At 47.3% G+C, this 17,673-nt stretch overlaps 6 non-coding genes across 6 annotated transcripts; 4 read left to right on the forward strand and 2 right to left on the reverse strand.

Moving 5' to 3' along the window:
• Positions 1 to 7,580: 7,580 nt before the first annotated feature.
• Positions 7,581 to 7,654, reverse strand: TRNAI-AAU. The gene has a single exon. It is a non-coding gene; the product is annotated as a tRNA-Ile (tRNA).
• A 2,072-nt stretch (positions 7,655 to 9,726) lies between these two features.
• On the forward strand, positions 9,727 to 9,800 carry TRNAT-AGU. The gene has a single exon. It is a non-coding gene; the product is annotated as a tRNA-Thr (tRNA).
• Positions 9,801 to 13,222: 3,422 nt separating this feature from the next.
• Positions 13,223 to 13,295, forward strand: TRNAV-AAC. The gene has a single exon. It is a non-coding gene; the product is annotated as a tRNA-Val (tRNA).
• Positions 13,296 to 14,897: 1,602 nt separating this feature from the next.
• TRNAS-CGA lies at positions 14,898 to 14,979 on the forward strand. Its single transcript has one exon. It is a non-coding gene; the product is annotated as a tRNA-Ser (tRNA).
• An 807-nt stretch (positions 14,980 to 15,786) lies between these two features.
• On the forward strand, positions 15,787 to 15,859 carry TRNAR-ACG. Its single transcript has one exon. It is a non-coding gene; the product is annotated as a tRNA-Arg (tRNA).
• A 1,448-nt stretch (positions 15,860 to 17,307) lies between these two features.
• TRNAI-AAU lies at positions 17,308 to 17,381 on the reverse strand. The gene has a single exon. It is a non-coding gene; the product is annotated as a tRNA-Ile (tRNA).
• Between the last annotated feature and the right edge of the window lie 292 nt (positions 17,382 to 17,673).

Consider the following 17,673-nt stretch of genomic DNA (forward strand, 5'->3'; position numbering starts at 1 on the left):
GGCTCGAACTCATGGACCGTGAGATCATGACCTGAGCCGAAGTCGGCCGCTTAACCGACTGAGCCACCCAGGCGCCCCGAAGTCACTCCCTTTAAAGAAATGTTTCTAGAAGCCCCTCGCAAGTGATTTCCCCTTGAATCTCAACCGTCAGACCCAGGTCACATGCCAGCTACTCCAACTACAAGGGAGTTGGGGAAGGAAAGACTTTCTGGCTCTCTAGCTATTAAGGTGGCGGAAACCAAAGGAGAAACAAATTTGGATACAAGACAGACAGCACAGCATGTAGGCGTTGGCCACCGGTGGTCGATTCAACTTCCAGCCCCATTCCCTTCCTGTAGGTCAGGGGGTAGAGCTGAAAGTTCCAATACTCTAATCTCAAAATCCGGTTCCTAGAGCTTTCCAAAAAAGTCACTTCACTAACATAGGCTCAGGTGTGGCTGAAAGAAGTTCGTGATGAGTAACAAAAGCTACTCTTTTCGCATTTAGCACTCAAAAGCTACTTCAGGAACCAAGTGTAACACCAAATATTATGACCAAAGATGCCCCTCTTACTCTAGTCTCTTAGGAAACGACAAAGGTTTTGGGAGCTACGAGCCAAGAACCATGGAGGAAGACCAAAATATATACCTAACGTGTCATAATAGTTTATTCATAAATAAATAAGCTGTCTTTACTAATATGGAAAAAAGCGAGTGTCACATGACATATAAGAAAGAGTGAAAATAACATATCTTTGTATTTGCTTGTATTTCCACAAAGGAATTCTGGAGAGACAGCTAAAAACACTAACAACAACGGTTCCCTGTTTGCTGTGCTGGGGAAGGGAGTGGCGTGGATGGGAGGGAGGGTAGGAGTGAGACTTTACTGTGTACCTTCTTTATTATTTTCATTTTGAAACACATGAATAAATTGGGTTTTCAAAAACAAATATATAAAGGGCGCCTGTGGCTCAGTCGATTAAGCCTCCGACTTCGGCTCAGGTCATGATCTCACGGTTCGTGAGTTCGAGCCCCGCGTCGGGATCTGTGCTGACAGCTCAGAGCCTGGAGCCTGCTTCACATTCTGTGACTCCCTCTCTCTCTGCCCCTCCCTCGCTCACTCTGTCCCTCTCAAAAAGTAAATTTAAAAAAAAACGTTTAAAAAATTAAAAAAAAAAAAGAGAGCCTATAGCAGAAGCACCCCACTGGCTTAACAGTAAAAAACCACAGGCTTTGGGGCGCCTGGGTGGTGCAGTCGGTTGAGCGTCCGACTTCAGCCAGGTCACGATCTCGCGGCCCGTGAGTTCGAGCCCCTCGTCAGGCTCTGGGCTGATGGCTCGGAGCCTGGAGCCTGTTTCCGATTCTGTGTCTCCCTCTCTCTGCCCCTCCCCCGTTCATGCTCTGTCTCTCTCTGTCCCAAAAATGAATAAACATTGAAAAAAAAAATTAAAAAAAAAAAAACAAAACACAGGCTTTGATGTCAGACGGACATGAATTCAAACCCTTGGTTCTGCCACTTACTAGCGATGGGATCTTGAACTACTCACCGAGTTAAACTCTGGGCCTTGGCTACACCAGCGTGAAAATGGATTTAACAAAAGCATCGCTCGCTCAGGGTTGTGAGGATGAAGTAACACACGTGTAAACCGGTTCAGCAGCAGCTGGCATACAATTCCTCCACCTGTTGTTGTAATTACTGCAACAGAACAAAGGTCATTTTTCCCCCCCCAATCACTAGAGCTTTCAAGAACATCGCTGGATTTCCACATTAACTCCTGACAGAAAAGATACTAACATTCCATCACCGAGCTCCTAACAGTGCCAGGAAATCCTTATACGGATTCCACCCTTGCTGAAGAAAACTCTGGTTAAACCGAGAAAAATATCGCGGCGTTCTTCAAATTCGATAAAAAGAGGTAAGATTCTTTCCCTCTACTCGTCGCTTGTAGGACCCAAGTTTGTGACTCAGTACCGTGCTGGTAAATTTCCCTGGGCCAACGGATTAAGTGCCGGTTAAGCCACAACGTCTCCACCAGGCACCGCGTCAAAGAAGGGTTTCTGCCCGGAATAAAGAGGGGGCTCGGACAGCAGCCAGGCGTGACCACCACCGTCCGCACACGGACACTTCAGATGATCTCAAGGTCGAGGCCGGCTGTTGAGACAGAGGGGCTGCAGTAGTGATGACCACCTGTCCCCCCAACCCCCGCCCCATAGCTACCATCTCGTACTCATCTGATGCCCAGAATCGTCGGTCCCTGAACGCAGCCACATTTCCGCCTCCCACGGCATACTCTTCCGGAAGATGCTGTTATCTGGGGCAGTAAACTCCAGCACCTGCCGCTCAAGACCCCGAACCCTCCTCCGCAGGGAAAAGGCCACACTGCTCCGGAGGGACCTCCCCTGGTGGGGCGGGGAGGTGCCTTCGGCTCCCGGGCCAGGGTCGCCTCTCGGCCCGGTCATCCGCGCACTCGGTTCCCTCCCAAAGGCCGAGGAGAGGCCCTTCCGTGCCTTGCCCCGCGCCGGCCGCTTCCCAAGCGAGGAAAGGGACCGAGGGGGCCAGCTCGTGTCCCAGACCCACGTCCACGACAGTTGCCCCCACGTCCCGCCCTCGTCAGGTTGTAGGCTGCGAAGCCCGGCCCTCCTCGAGCAGCCTCGAAGCGCAGAAGGGGTCCTGCTGGGGCCCCGGGATCGAAGAACTGGCGTCCAACTCCGCTGGAGCACCCCGCCGAACAGCCACCTCCGCGTCCACCGCCGAGCGGGACGGCTAGGCTTCCCTCTGCGGCGTCACTTCCGGTCCTCTCTAGGAACCCGGGAGGAGTCTGCGCCTCTATGGTTAGTTGCTCCGCCTGCCTTTCTCTCTCCTCCTTACCTTCAACCTGGGCCCGGAGGGGTTGGATTTGCCAGAAATTGTTTGGAAAACTTCAGAAGTATGCATACAAAGAGAGAATCGTATAATGAATCCGATAACCATATCTAACCCTTTCAATAATTATCAATTGATGGCAATTTTAGTAATCTATAACCCCAACCCTCATTCCCCCAACACTTTGCAGTAAATCTCAGACATGAATCTTCCATAAATTTAGCACAGCCGGGGCTAGGGTGAGGCAAGTGAGCTCTGCCTTGGGCACAAAATTTGCAAGGCTACCAAAAAGCTTACCAATCGAGATAATATTTTAAAGCAATATTTTAAAAATCAAAATTAATGCAAAAGATCCATAATGAATACAATATCAAAATTCTTAATAGAGAATCAGTATTACTGATTTTCCTTTTGTCTCAGGCTCCACTATGACTGGCACAAGGCTAATACTTATGTATCTCTAAAAGATAAGGACTCTTAAAAAACATAATCACAGTTTAATGATCACATCTAAATATAACAAAAATAAGATCAAGCATTCAATTATTGTTCCAATTTTGCCACGTTTGATATATCTTATAAATGTGTTGTATAATATAATTATATAGAGGTATTAAAATTATAATATTCTATATGATATAGACTATAAGAAGCATGTATATAAGATACACATACACATTTTAAAAAACAAGTGATTGGACATATATGTCTCTTCAGTTCTTTGAATCTATAGTTTCTCTCCCCCCCACCCCCCTTTTATTTGTAGAAGAAACTTGAGGTTTTCCAGTCTGGGTTTTGTTTCCCAAGGACTTTTAAGAATGCACACATCAGAAAACCAGTCTCTCACTTCAATGAAGAGAAGGAAAATAATCTTTCCTTCTGCCCTTCTGAGTTCTCGATGTGGGCCCCTATAATGTAAAGACAATGAACAACGCACTTTATTTAACATGATTTATGTGACACGGGAGGCCTCACAGGGAATGTCCCAAAGCTAGAGTTGCACACGCTTACACGAAATTGGACCAAGAGCAGTAAAATTAAGAAAATGTGATGAGGCAAGGTGGCAGGGGCTAGGGAGTTAACTGGGTGAAGTGACCAGAAGATAAGGGTGAATTTAACAAGGTTTGTTTGTACGGATTTCCCTCAGCCTCAACTTTCTATCCTTGAGAATCAGAATGTCACTGTTCTCTTGGTAAAAGGATTCAAGATAATTACCAATCGAGATAATATTTTAAAGCAATATTTAAAGACATCTTTCACAGGAGAATTTTATCTCCTACCTTTAAGAATAAGAAGAAAGGCTGGAGTGTTTTTCTTGCATCTGCTGCTTTTCAAAAGCGTTTCGCTCAAAATGACCATTGCGCCCCAGGGGCATGTTTCGGGCTGGCATTGTCTGCCACCCTTCACCAGCTTCTTCCTTATTTCCTAATGCCAAAACCCATAGATCAGCCAACCTACCTCACAAAAGGAGAATATTCAGCTGGACCACCTGAAGCTAGAGATCGAGCAGAGACTGGAATGGGCAGGGCAGGCCAGAGACCCAGCCCCTTTCCCTCACCAGCCACACTGGTCATCTGGCTCTACAGTACGGCCTATTCACTTGGTTTCATGGCCTTTGAGTTGCTGTGCTGACGGAGGGGAAGGATTTCCCCTACCCTTCAAGTTTCTTCTAGCTGGTCTAAGAATTAAGTTTACACGAGACAGATCAACAGGAGGAGAAACCCCAAAGTTTAATTACGTACATATGGGGGCCCAATAATGAGCAAAATTAAAAGCTTCCTTCCACAAGGAAATAATGCAAATCAAATGTCAATGATAAATGAGACACGTGACTACGATAATGCACCTGAGCTAGAAAAAAAGTTAACATGAAAAGTTTTTTAAAAGAACCCAGGAAATAGGAATGGACAAAACTTTGTGCGAGCAAACGGGGAAGTCAGATCTGAGATGAAACAACCAGTGATTCTTAGGACAGGTAGAGAAGAACATAAATTGAATTTGGAAGTGAATGCGGTTGAAGGTGAGCAGAATATCACACCCCAAAATATGTCATTTTAACATACTGGTTATTTGTAACTAAAGGTGTTTGAGAAACAATTCATGCACGAACAACACTCTGACCCTCCTTTGTCCTGCCAAAAGCTGGAGCGAAGTCTCCCATGTGAAGGGTCCCCTCCCTGTACCAGAAAGGTAGAGGACATCCTTAGCGCTAGAGATGAGGATCCGGGGTCTACAAGATTCTGTTTGAGAAGCCTGTACAAATAGACCTTGTCACTTCTCCACCATTAATTATCCCAAGTCCAAACCCCTTTGTGCTGTCAGTTCTTCACAAATTGATTATTTATTTGCCTACACGGTAGGAAAGCTTCCTGCTTTGGTCACATTTTTGAGTTTCCTTTCTCTATGGGGTTCTCACATGTATAAAATTAAATTTATCTTCCTCCTGTGGATCAGTCTTATCTCAATTTAATTACTAGACCAGCCAAAGAACCGAGATGGGAAGAAGGCAAACATTTTTCTGATCCTACACAGTGTTATAGGAATAAAATGGACCAGCAGTTTTGGGTTGATCCCAGAGTTGCTACAGTATACTTCAGCTCCAGTCTTTCAGTATCTTACAGTTTAAAATAACAGTTGTAACTAAAATCTTATATAACAGTTATTATGTATCAAGCACTATTTATGTGTTTTAAATGAGTTAACGTATTGAAACATAACAACAAACCTATGAGGTAGATATTATAATCATGCTCGTTTTACGATAAAAAACTGAGTCAGCATTCTGATCAGATAGCTCTACAGAACTTCCTTTTAACGAAGTCACTATGCTGTTTCTCAAAGGCACGTTTGTCATTTTGTTAGTGGATGATCATATTCCAACGAATCGTCCTATTCAAATAACCAAGTTCACAGCATCTTGAATTGTACCTTAGAATATTAATTGCTCCAATTTTAAATTAATATTAATCTCATCATTACTACTGAATATGAACTGTGGACTTGAAAACTCCTGTCTACATAAGAAACTCTGAGCATATGTGAGCCATGTACCCTGCACTATTGGCATGGGGATTCTTTCTGGGAATTTCACTTTAATTACTTAGTAGGTTACTTCCTTTTATTTAGTTTCCCAATAAGGAAAAGAAGTATAGTGAGTGTAAACATCCTACAGATTGATGATTCTTTTTTTTTCTCTTTCTTTGTTTTTTTCTACATTTTTTGGTTATTGTTTGTTTTACATTATATAAGTATATATAGGGGCTCATTGCAGAAAATGTGGCTAAGCAAAAGAAAAAACTAAACATAGTTCATAACTCCACCATCTAAAGGGAATGACTAGTTAGCACATTTAATAATGTCCTGAGACATGTGTGAAACATTCTTATTGATTCTTTAGTTTTAAAGTTTTAAAAAATCTATATGTCACACTTACAGAAACAAAAAAAAAAAAAAAAGCAAAAGTAATACAAAGAACTCCTATATACTCTTCATCCAATTTCAACAATTGGGAACACATTTTCCACGTTTGCCCCTTGTCTTACGTTACCCATTTCCCCCCAAACCACATGAGAAGTAGTCGCAGGATAGTTTTAAAGAGATCATAGTCATGCACACACAGTCTTTCGGACTCCAGTCTGTCACTTCATATTTCCTTCACATCTTTTCATGAAGGACAACACAGTGCCATACAGAAGAGTGAAAGATCGATACACGTTTGTCAAAATTGTAATTTTGTTCGATAATTGAGCAGCTTAGGAGTGCCTATTCAAGTGTCTAAATGTGATATGGCTTGAGAAAGAAAGCGCTTTGTTCACATTAGAGAAAATTAACGATATCATTTCCACTACCTCCTTCCCTGTGTTGGAAAACCCGACACTTTGAATGATGTTGAGAAATTTCTAGATTCAACTCCTGGCTGGCAGGACCAACTCATTTGAAAATAAGCTTTAATTTTTGACTGTGGACAAAGTGGAGAGTGCAATTAGAAACACTCAAGATATACTAAGAGAAAAGTGCAAACAATGGGTAAATGATTACGAATCTTTTGCGGGGAAAAGAAGAAAAAAGCATAATAAATACAAATATTTGTATCTATGAAAACCAGTAAGGATAAATGAGAAGTTAAGAACAGAGTTGACCTACAGAAGGTGATGGTGAGAAGTGGGCTCAGGAAGAATACCGCTGAAAGGGAAACGTTTGCATTTATCTTTTTAAAGTTTCTTTCTTCAAAACCATCAATGTATGTATCATTAACGCAAAAACAGAAACCTCAAATAACGTTTCAAGTTACGTAACCCTTTCGTGTCAGAATAAGTGTGAGTGTAGGAAACAGAGATCTTTGTCAATCCTTACTATTAAAGTTTTGGAAAATTTTTCTCATTTTGTAGTCCTTTCTGTCTTTCAGACTGAACCGGGGCATGCAGAATGACCCACGGTGAGCGGTAGGAAGGGCGATTCCACAACTGGTTTTCAGAGGAAACAAACAATTCAGGTTTTTCTCCCTCCAGAAGAGTTTCGTCACAGGAAAACAAAGCCCTCTGCTCTGTCGCCCCCGCTAGTGTGCGAGAGCGCGGGGGGGCCGAGACAGGTGCAGGGCACCGGCAAGCTGGGGGCGGGGACTGTGCCCACCTTGGGGGCCAGCACCGCAGCAGAGAAGTTCGGAGACTCGCTCACCCAGCAAAACCCGCACCCAGAGGGTGTGCAGGCCCGCGGGTACCCTCCGCGTGTAGCGCAAAAGTTGGCCCGTACGGGGATCGAACCCGCGACCTTGGCGTTATTAGCACCACGCTCTAACCAACTGAGCTAACCGGCCAGGACACGTGCGGGCCTTTTCCCACAGTAAACGGCACTCAAACGGCATTGCCTCCTCGAGGCTAATCTCGGGAAGAAGAGAGGATCGCTCCTATTCCTCGCGTCCTTCCCGTGTGGAGGGGCCGAGGGGGGAGAAGGGAGGGGGAAAGCTCCATAGTCGGCCTCAAGGGATCGGGCTTCTTCCGGGAAAACCCGAGAAGATTCAGGCCAACGTCAGGGAGCGGGATCCAGGCGCCTCGGCGCTCCCGGGGACCGTCGAGACAGGCCGGCTCCGCCCGGACCCTGGGGACGCCGCACCTCGGACCCCGCGCAGCGCCGCGCGGAGTCCGCCCCTCAGTGTCGCCGAGCTGGAGCTGCAGTGTGGCTCCCGGACGCGTGGTGGCGCCCGAGAGCGCGGCTGGGGTCTGCGGGGCTGCTGACCCACCGGGACCCGGAGCGCGACCTGAGCTCCCGAACCCAGCCGGAGGGAAGGGGGAGGCGGGGCGCGTCCTGGGCCTGGGAGCAGCGCCGGGACCGACACCGGAGGAGGAGCCGAGGCCCCGGTCGGGCGACTCCGGAGGAAGGAGGGAAACCTCGGAGCAGGTGCGCCCTTCCCAGCACGGCCTGATGCACCTGCCGGGACGCGCCCACGCGGGAGGGGCCGGCAGGGGGCGCGGGACGCGGAGTCTTGCCATCCTCCGCTCTCTGCTAGGTCCCGCTTCCCCCTGGCTTCCCACCACGGCGCTTTCTAAGCCAGGGGTACTAATATTTTCAGAAGTTCACCGGTCTGTGCACATTCTCAAAGCCTTCTTTCCCCTCCATTTATAAGTACCTGTGAGCACGTGTATGTATTATATGGGCTTCTCTCGGATATGCACTATAGTATGTAAGGTGTTTAGGACTTGATATGCGCTATTTCTCCCTAGAAATGAGAACCATACCCTTTGACCAGCTAACTTTGCCTTTTCTTTTCTAATTTCCATTTCAAGCATTTGCGTTTAATATCATACATATAAATCATTCTTCTGGCCATTTAGCACTCTTTTGGCAACTTTGTATACCGTTTGAAGCAACTAGCAGGTATCTTCATACTTTTTGTTGTTATTCTGTGGTGGGAATTCTGAAAGGTTGTAGAGTAGAAGATTAATATCATTATCATTCTTGTTTTCCCGGGGCACTTGCTATGGTAAATGATTTCTGAAAGTCTGGACCCCATTCAGACTTCACTTTGACCTCTAGAGACCAAAGTACGCATCAGTCGTTACTTGCCTTTTGTCAAGGGTCAGTTCCCTGGGAAACGCTCTGAGTTCATGGGGAAGGCTCTCAGAATCAGTAAATACGAGAGGGTGAGGGAAGCTGGATTGGGAAGAGGCAGAAGCTGAGCTGCGTGTAGTTTAACGGAGGCCTCAAGCTGACGTCTCAGGGGGATTTGAGCTTGGAATGGCGCTTCAGGGACGCCCTGCGTTGAGGCGGAGGAGGGTGAGGGGAAGATTTGTACTCTAACACCACCCAGTCTTGGATGTGAGCACCCCTCGAAGGTGGGTGTAACTTTGAGCAAGGTGCCTCTTCTGTGGAGGAAGTTCCCAGAGACCAACCCAGCCGCGAGTGAACCATGGGCAGTCAACATCTGTGAGTGGAGAAAGGAGTGCCACCATTTTGGAGGGCCATCTGACAGGCGCAAACAACTCCTCACAGTTCTTTCAGAGCCATGTGTCAGACACGTGCTAATCTTTGACCAGCGACCTCTCCTTTTCCACACTAATAGAGGAGAGAGCAGGTGTGGTTAAGAGAAAAGGATGGTTAGTAGAAAGTCAAGTCATTTTTCCTTTAGGGTTCAACAAAGGTCTGTGTCCCCAACAGACTTCAGTGGGTCTAGTGGTGTCCACCTTGAAACAGTGATCCACAAAGAGACAATCACTTCAATCCACTTCAATCTGTTCATCCTTCCAAGAGAACATTCTTCTTTGGTTTTGACTGAGACATGTCTGTTCTTTCGTTTCTGAAACATCTGGTGAACTAGTTACTAAGTTCATTACAGTTGAGGTGTGTGAAATCATACTGAAATAATATGTAATTTAGGGGCCCACTGCACCTGGTTCCGTGGCTTAGCTGGTTAAAGCGCCTGTCTAGTAAACAGGAGATCCTGGGTTCGAATCCCAGCGGGGCCTGTGCCTCAGCTTTCTTTCTGGCTTTTGTGATTTAACCTCCCATGTTTTCTCCGAGTGGGTAGGTACCAACTTGAATTTACCTGGGGAATACTCACGCCTTTGAGACGCATATCCTATACATCGTAAGAGTAATTTAAAGACTCAGAATATCTGTTCTAGGGGTGATATATCAGGAAAAGGCAAGGAGCCTCACCTAGCCTAGCTGAGGTTTGCCCCTCTGCCCTGCCATTTGAGATCAAGTGGCAGAGATTCAACCACTGTGAAAATACCCTTTCAAATATTGTATTACTAAGAAATTACTGATGACTAAGAAAGGATTGATTACTTTCTTGTTGATTTTTGAGCATCAGGAAATGCAAAGGTGTTAGAAGACTAACATTTTATTAAAACTCCTTAAAGTGGATTTGAATCTAATGGACTCCATAAGAGTTGAGCGGTTAACAGGCCTAGAAAATAAAAGGTAGTTCCTCTATAAGATAATTTGAATCAAGTCCCGAACATTCAAAATTGTGTCTTTGCTGAAGAGAGTTCTAACTAAATACCATTTATTTCCTGACATAAGTTATTCTTTATTCAAACCTCCTCCCCTATTAAATGTTCCCTGGCTTGGGATCCTCAAACAGACAGCTCTCTTCTGTGCTCTTACAGGAGGCATGGTGGTGTTTTAGGTCAGCTGTGTGCTTCTTTCTTCTTCGTGTTCAGGTATTCGTTGCTAAAATTGGGCACTGGAGAGGTTGGTGAATTCATCTGAATGAAATGTCCATTAAAAGGTGAAAGGTAAAGTATGGTGATGATGAAAACTGTTGGAGAAAGGGAAATGTTTGGGAAGGATGTCCAGCTTTCACCAGGAAAGCTTAGGTGTGAAATGAATGCGGTAATGACCACCCTGTAGATAATTACTTGCGCAAATCATTACTCAGCAGACTCAGCTGAGATCTTCTGGATTCATCTGTCCCTGTTCCCTGTTGTCACACTTTCTTCTCTGTGTTAGTATTGTTTAATGCTGAGTCTGTGTCTACAATTCCACATAAACAGCACATCAAACTTCGGAGTGTCGAACACTCTCAGATGGCTAAGTTTTAAGTTCTTGAGCCTTGTACCTACACCATGATTACACCTGGAAAAAATCTCAAGCACCTTGGCGCTTTCCAGGGCTGATGTCCCCAGCGCTGACCCATTGCAGAATCTCTGGAGTTGATCCTTCATCCTTTAGAATTTCTTCATCAACCCTACCTAAGCATCTTGGCGGCCTGCCTGGAGCTGATCCCCCCAAATATCCACATCCAAAACAGATCTCACCCAAGCTTGAAACTCATTATTTCCATCTGCACTTAGATTTCACATAGGCACTATTAGCACAGTGCGCCCTAAACTCAACTGACATCAATCCCATTGGAAACCTGTGGCTAAAATTAACCTCGATTCCTCCCATTGCCTTTCCCACCATGAAGTCACCACAAAGTCTTGTTGATTGTGCCTTCGACACGCGTAAGATGTCCTTGCCATCTGTCCTTCTATTGGTCCCTCTTTGGGTCTTCAACATCTCTTAGCTGTCCCTGTCTTCCAGATTAGCCATCGAAAGCCATTCTCGACACACCAAAGTCTCTGTCTTAAAATACAAGACACCACTTCCTTCTTAAAATTTCCCAATTTTAACCCTCTCTTCTTTTTCTAATATATGCATGTAAACCTGTATATTTTCCACTAAGTATTGTTCTAGTTGCTTTTAGTTAGAATTACCTTCTGGTTTCCATTATACCTTGACTTTGACTTGTGGCTTATATAGAAGAGCCATGCTGAAGTTTCACGATATCTGGGCATTTTCTACTTTTCTGCTACTGACTTCCTGTTTAATTCTGTTGTCAGAAAATATCTGAAGGTTTATTTTAGTCCTTTAAAAATTGGGGGGACTTGTTCGATGGCCCTGTTTTGGTGAATTTTTCAGGTGCACCTGAAAATAATGTGTATTCCGCAAGAGTTAGGCGTAGTGTCTTAAAAGTGCTAATTAGGTCAAATTGCTAAGTTACTAGCCGTGGCCTAAATCTTCTATATCCTACGTATTTCCCGTTTTCTTTCAGCTTCTCACCAGCTACTCCAAGGGGTCTTTTGAATCACCAACCATGGTCGTGGTTGTTCTATTTCTTGTTTTAATTTTCTCAGTTTCGCTTCATCCAAGAATTAACAAGTGTCCTTGGCGAATTGATCATTTAATTGTTGCTGAACGTTTCTCTTTAACCTTGGTCTTGCTTTTTACCTTCAGGTCTACTCGGTCCGATATTCGTATGGCCACACCAGCTTTCTGATGCCTAGTGATCTCAAGGTAAGCTTTCCCTCGTCACTCTACCTTCAACCTGTCATCATTAGTCATCTTGCGCGTCTCTTGTAAGCAGGGAGCAGTTGGCTCCGGTTTTTCCAATTTTGCTATTCTGCCAGCCGATCTCTGCCACTTAATTACGTGTTTATCCCACTTACATGATATGAAGTTATTTATATTTGGATTTAAGTCCATCGTCAAGTTATTTTTCTGTCCATTTGTCCCCCCTTTTTATGTTCCTCTTTTTCTGTGTTTCTTTGAATAGTTATTATTCCATTTAACCTTTGTTTAACCTAAAATGTATTATCTTTTCTCTCCACCTCCTTTTTAAGATTTTTTAAATCTTTGGTTTCCAAGCATTTCAATATAATTTAGGTGGTTATGATTTCCCTTATGATTATCCTGGCTGTCATTTGCTGGGCTTCTTGAATCAATGAGGTGATGTGACTTTTATTTTTTTCATTGAGCTGTATCCTTAAGATTAGTGCATTTTAATAGTGTAAAGTACACCTTGATTTTTTTTTTTTTTTAAGGAAATCTTCACTGATGACATCTACACTCCAAGAATTAAAGCTTAGGCTCCAACCTGTCTCATCACATTCAGATTAAATTATACCTTCCCCTCTGTGGAAGGCACACACCTCATCTTCTCTGGTCTGGCCCACATATTCCCATTTAATCTCATTTCTTTCCATGCCCTCCTTCAAATCCTTGGATATCCACCGACCTGCCTCCTGACCTTTCCCCCCCGCCCCGCCTCCATCCCCGCCCACCCACCATTCCCCGCCTCCCAAGGTCATGCCCACTCCACTCAGTTCCCAATGCCGAGACCCCCCTTTCTGACGTCTCTGCATCATGCTTCATAGTCTTTTCATCTATGAAGTCTCAGATCAAGGGTCATTTTCTGTAGAAAGCCTTCATGGGCACTGGGGTAGTTGCCAATTTTTTTGGCTAAACAGGCTTCTCTGAACATTATGGTAGATACATTTGGTGAGCGCATTTCTCCTGGGATTGGACATTGTTAATTTTGTAAAGGGGAAACTCCCCTACGAAAAAGACCTGGGGGCATCAAGAAATATTTACTTTTACTAAGCTCTCCCGTCACGGGGTTTCCGTAGTGTAGTGGTTATCACGTTCGCCTAACACGCGAAAGGTCCCCGGTTCGAAACCGGGCGGAAACAGCTGCTGGCCTTTGTTTTGCTCCTGAGCCTACATCCTTTTAGACGTGAGCCTGCACTTCCTTTCTGGGGTCTCAGACTTAAAAACACACGCGAACATTTGCTACGCCCAAATACGTCAGTTTAGTATAAGGATGATCTTGAGCTGAGAGCAACTGAGAAAAAGCAAACAGGAAGAGCCCTCTGTCCTCCTGTGTGCCTGAAACAGGACATAAGTGTCCCTTGGTGAAGGTTCCCCCCACCCCCCATGTCCTGCCAGAGAGAGAACCACCCCGATGACTGGAGGTAGGAAGTCAGCGCCAAGAGGAGCCTGAGGAAATAAACTGCGAACCAACCCGGTCTTCTTCCATTCTTTCCCCGCTGTTTTCCTTCCCACAACTGTTGCCCCTTGGAGCCCACGCTCCCCTTTTCTGGGTCTACCCGCTTCCCTACAACGTATCACCCTTTGTTAAAATGGCATAAAAGCTTTCCAGTCTAACTGCTTCTTTGGGTTCTCACTTCTTTTACGTGAAGCCTTCACGCCTGTAAAATTAAAATAAGAAAGAAAAAAAAACAACGTCAACAAACTTTGTAAACCTTTTCTCCGGTTCGGCTGTCTTTTGTCAGTTGCATTCGTAGGCCCCAGCCCCCAGCCTAAGAGAAGAGAGGGAACATTCTTCTTCCCTACATATGGAAATTGTGAACATCGGGGCCTTGGGAATTTGAAGAAAATACACGCATATCCAAAAGGATGTGAAGGGATAAGCGTGTAATGGGGAGCCAGGAGTACTCACATTTCAACACACGGTCCCATGGTCCCATGAACTAACTCACATGGTCCCACCCAAAACAAATAAGTTATACAGTGTGTTACAGTGATTATGAGTGACATGGGGGAAAATAAAGCAGAGAATGAGGAGAAGCACTGGAAAGAGGGGAGGTGAAAGTTTCAGGTGTGAGTTTCAGGTGTTATTTGAGGAAACGCCTGCCGTAGGTAAGGGGCTGGGACCGGGCAGGGCAAAGCACGGGACAGCGAGGAGCCTGATGCTTCCAGCGAAGAGCAAGGCTGACAGCGACTGCAGCCGGGTGAGCAGGGGCGCAGGGTGACACCCGAGGTCTTCAGGGGCCCGGAAACCCAGGTGGGGACTTGGGCGCTTACTCCGATGAAAGGAGGAGACGCCACTGAGTTGTGAGCACAGCTGGGCCATCCAGTGGAGTAGGTTCAGAAAGATCCCCTGGCCGCTCATGGTGGAGTGTTCGGTGAGGGCTGGAAAGGCCGGATGCGGGACCCGTTAGGAGATGCTTGCAGCATATTCCGCGTGAGACGTGCAGGCGCTGTGCACCAGGCCGCTAGCAGCTGGGTGGTGAGAGCGTTTTCGGATCTAGGTGCTTCTGAGGGCAGAGGGAAAGAGAATTCCCGCACCTGTGTGGAATGAAAGAATAATTGAAGTCAAGCGTGTTGCCAAGATTTTTGCCTAAATACCTGAAAAGTTGAAAGAGCCATGAAGCTGAAGAAGGTTTTGAGGGGACCCTCCGGCATCAGCCACCCCTATCTCTTCTGCCACGCCGCCCGGTCAACGACAGACACTTGTCTTCAGTCCAGCGAGTGAGGCCTTCTCCACGGGGGCTGTGATGGCCGAGTGGTTAAGGCGTTGGACTCGAAATCCAATGGGGTCTCCCCGCGCAGGTTCAAATCCTGCTCACAGCGTTGCAGCTTTTTGGTGAGGGTCCCAACCGGCCCCCTCCCTTCAGCCACGGTCCCGATTCATAGCCCTGAATGTTTGAGGTGCCTGGGCCACCAGCCCGGTCTGACTTCCACCCTCCCCTTCCCTGGTCTGGGCGCCTGAGAACCTCCAGATTTCCGCGTCTCCACCGTCCACGCCGAGATCCCGCCTTGGAGAGCTCAAAAACACCGGCTGCCTGATCGTGAGGCTGTGAAACCTGACGAACGCCTGCTCACGCTGGCGACTATCCTGCCTCCCTCGAAGAGCCAAGCACAATTTAAGCCAATTTTGTGTTTGTTAGTAAATGAGTTCCTGGTTTCCAAGCTTCTCCGTCAAATGCGAATCTTAAAATGTATATTTCCACTGAATTCTCGCCTCCTTGTTGCATCCGGTGTTTCTTGCAGTTTGTGGGCGACGTCTGCGGGCGGGGCGGTGAGGAAGAGCCCCAAAGCCAGGCACCAGGATAAGCTGGAGTGAAGACAGAGTCCAGAGGGAACGTGAACCCTGCGTCCGTGGAGATTTGTTCAAGCAGAAGCCAAACCAAAACGAAGCAAAGCAAACAGCCCCGAAGCACCAAACAAGCGTCCCATGGGGACAGTCAGAGAAGTGCAGGTCGCCCTCTGTCTTCAATGAAAACATTTTATGTAAATGTGTTGTGCAAGCAAGTCATAAAATCAATTATGCTTTCCCAGAATTGGTACAGATTTTGTTCCTAGTCAACCACTTCCTCGTCTGGTGTGAATTGTGTAAAGTAACGAAAATATTAACACTGAGGCCACCTGAGCAGGCGCGGGCCAGTGGCGCAATGGATAACGCGTCTGACTACGGATCAGAAGATTCTAGGTTCGACTCCTGGCTGGCTCGTCGGGCTCACTTTTTTCTCTTCACGCTCTCTAGGTACCTATAAAAAAAAGAAAAAGAAAAAAGAAAGATTGGAACAATCCTCACAGTCCTCCGAACACATTTTCCTGGAACATGATCCTTCCCCCTGGCGATGCTATCCCACATCGGCTGTGGGTTGGGTCTGAAAGAGACGCGGCAGAAGCAACGAAGGAACCATCCTCTAAGCTTTTTCTGCCTTCATCTCTTGAACTTGAGACAGGAGATTGGCCGAAAAAGACCGTTAGAAGGAAGGTTTTAAAATCAAAGAAGCTCTAAAAAATAAAAGCTGTTCTTCCAGTATCTTCTCCACCCACGTTTTTCCCCGTGGGAAGGGTCCTCACCCCAGAGGTCTCTCCTGCGAGCTGCTTCCTCCCATGGCTACCAGCCAAGAAAGGGAACCCCTCCTGGGGAACCCCTCAAGGAAGGTTGGGCTGTGGGGACACGGGTGCCAGCGGCTCTTTGCCTCAGTGGGGCCCCTTAGAGCTTGGCCCTGATGGACGGCCGCAGTCCCCACTCCTCCCCGACATGTCCCCACGTGCCCGGCCAGGCCATCGTGGGGACAGACGCCGCTGCCCCCGAGGGACGAAGAGCCGACAGGAATCCCTTCTCTTACAAAAGTAAACAGCGGGAGAAGATGAGGAAGACCTGGGAGGTGGCAGCTCCCGGGGGTGGGGGAGGGGTGGGGAGGGGGCTCTCAACAGACCTGCCTCCTCCCTGTGCGTCGGGGCCCAGCAGAGAGGCTGGGGGGGGGGGGGGGGAATCACTGCCAAGTGGGGGAAATTCTTCAAACCAGCCCAGAAGATCATCCTCATACGTGGACCGATTTCCCAATGTGTGGCTTGTCTCCTCGCTGGGCCTGGCAGGTGAATTGCGGTCAGCGCGTGCGCCTTGGCGGGCGGGGACGGGACCGAGGAAAGCGGGTGCGCAGCCCCGCCGGGTGCGGGCAGGTGCAGGGGCGGGGACCGAGCCGGAGAAAGCGGGTGCAGCCTGGCCGGGGACCCGCAGGTGCAGGGGCGGAGACCCGACCGGAGCAAAGCCCGTGTGTCGCTGCCCCAGCCAACCGGGTCGCCGCCAGCCTCCGCCTGCCTCCTTTTCTCTCTAGCAGCTTCTCTTACGCGCCCGGATGATACCGTCTCCTGGAGTTTCACCGAAAACCGAGCAGGCGCATTGCTACAACGGTCCTTGACGCCCCCCTTTCCTAAGACACAGCCGCCTCGTTCCCACACCACTCCCTCGGGTTGCTTCAGGAGACTTCGCAGCGGGTGTGGTTACTTTTAATTAAGAACAAGCGAAGCGAAGCAAAAATACACAGCCTTCTCGTCGGGAGGAGGAAGGTCCGAACTTCGGATTCTGATTAGCGGCGATTTGGGGTCCGACGAGTGAGTTGGCCAAGTCCACGCGGCGGGAAGGCCAAAAGAGGTCACGCTGCGTGGCCCGTACGGGGATCGAACCCGCGACCTTGGCGTTATTAGCACCACGCTCTAACCAACTGAGCTAACCGGCCACCCGACGGGGGATGCTTTCTAAAAGAATAAGTTCATCCACAGTTTTGTTTGCCCAAAACTAAGGGGAAGGCCTTCTTTTTCTCCTCTCGCTGCTAAGGACCGTTTTGAACCGTATCCATAGCCTGTAATGAGAAGTCTACACTCTCAGCTCTTCGGATTGGGACTAGGAAATCCACGGAGAGACTTGTGCAGACGCTGGGTCCAGCCTATTTGTGGAGAGGGCACCGGGCCGGGATTTTCGGTTGTGGTGAAGGCAGTGTCCCCTGTTTAGAGGCGAGTCGGAAGCTCCGG

This window comes from Prionailurus bengalensis, chromosome B2 (assembly GCF_016509475.1).
Source record: "Prionailurus bengalensis isolate Pbe53 chromosome B2, Fcat_Pben_1.1_paternal_pri, whole genome shotgun sequence".
In the NCBI taxonomy this organism is placed as follows: domain Eukaryota; kingdom Metazoa; phylum Chordata; class Mammalia; order Carnivora; family Felidae; genus Prionailurus; species Prionailurus bengalensis.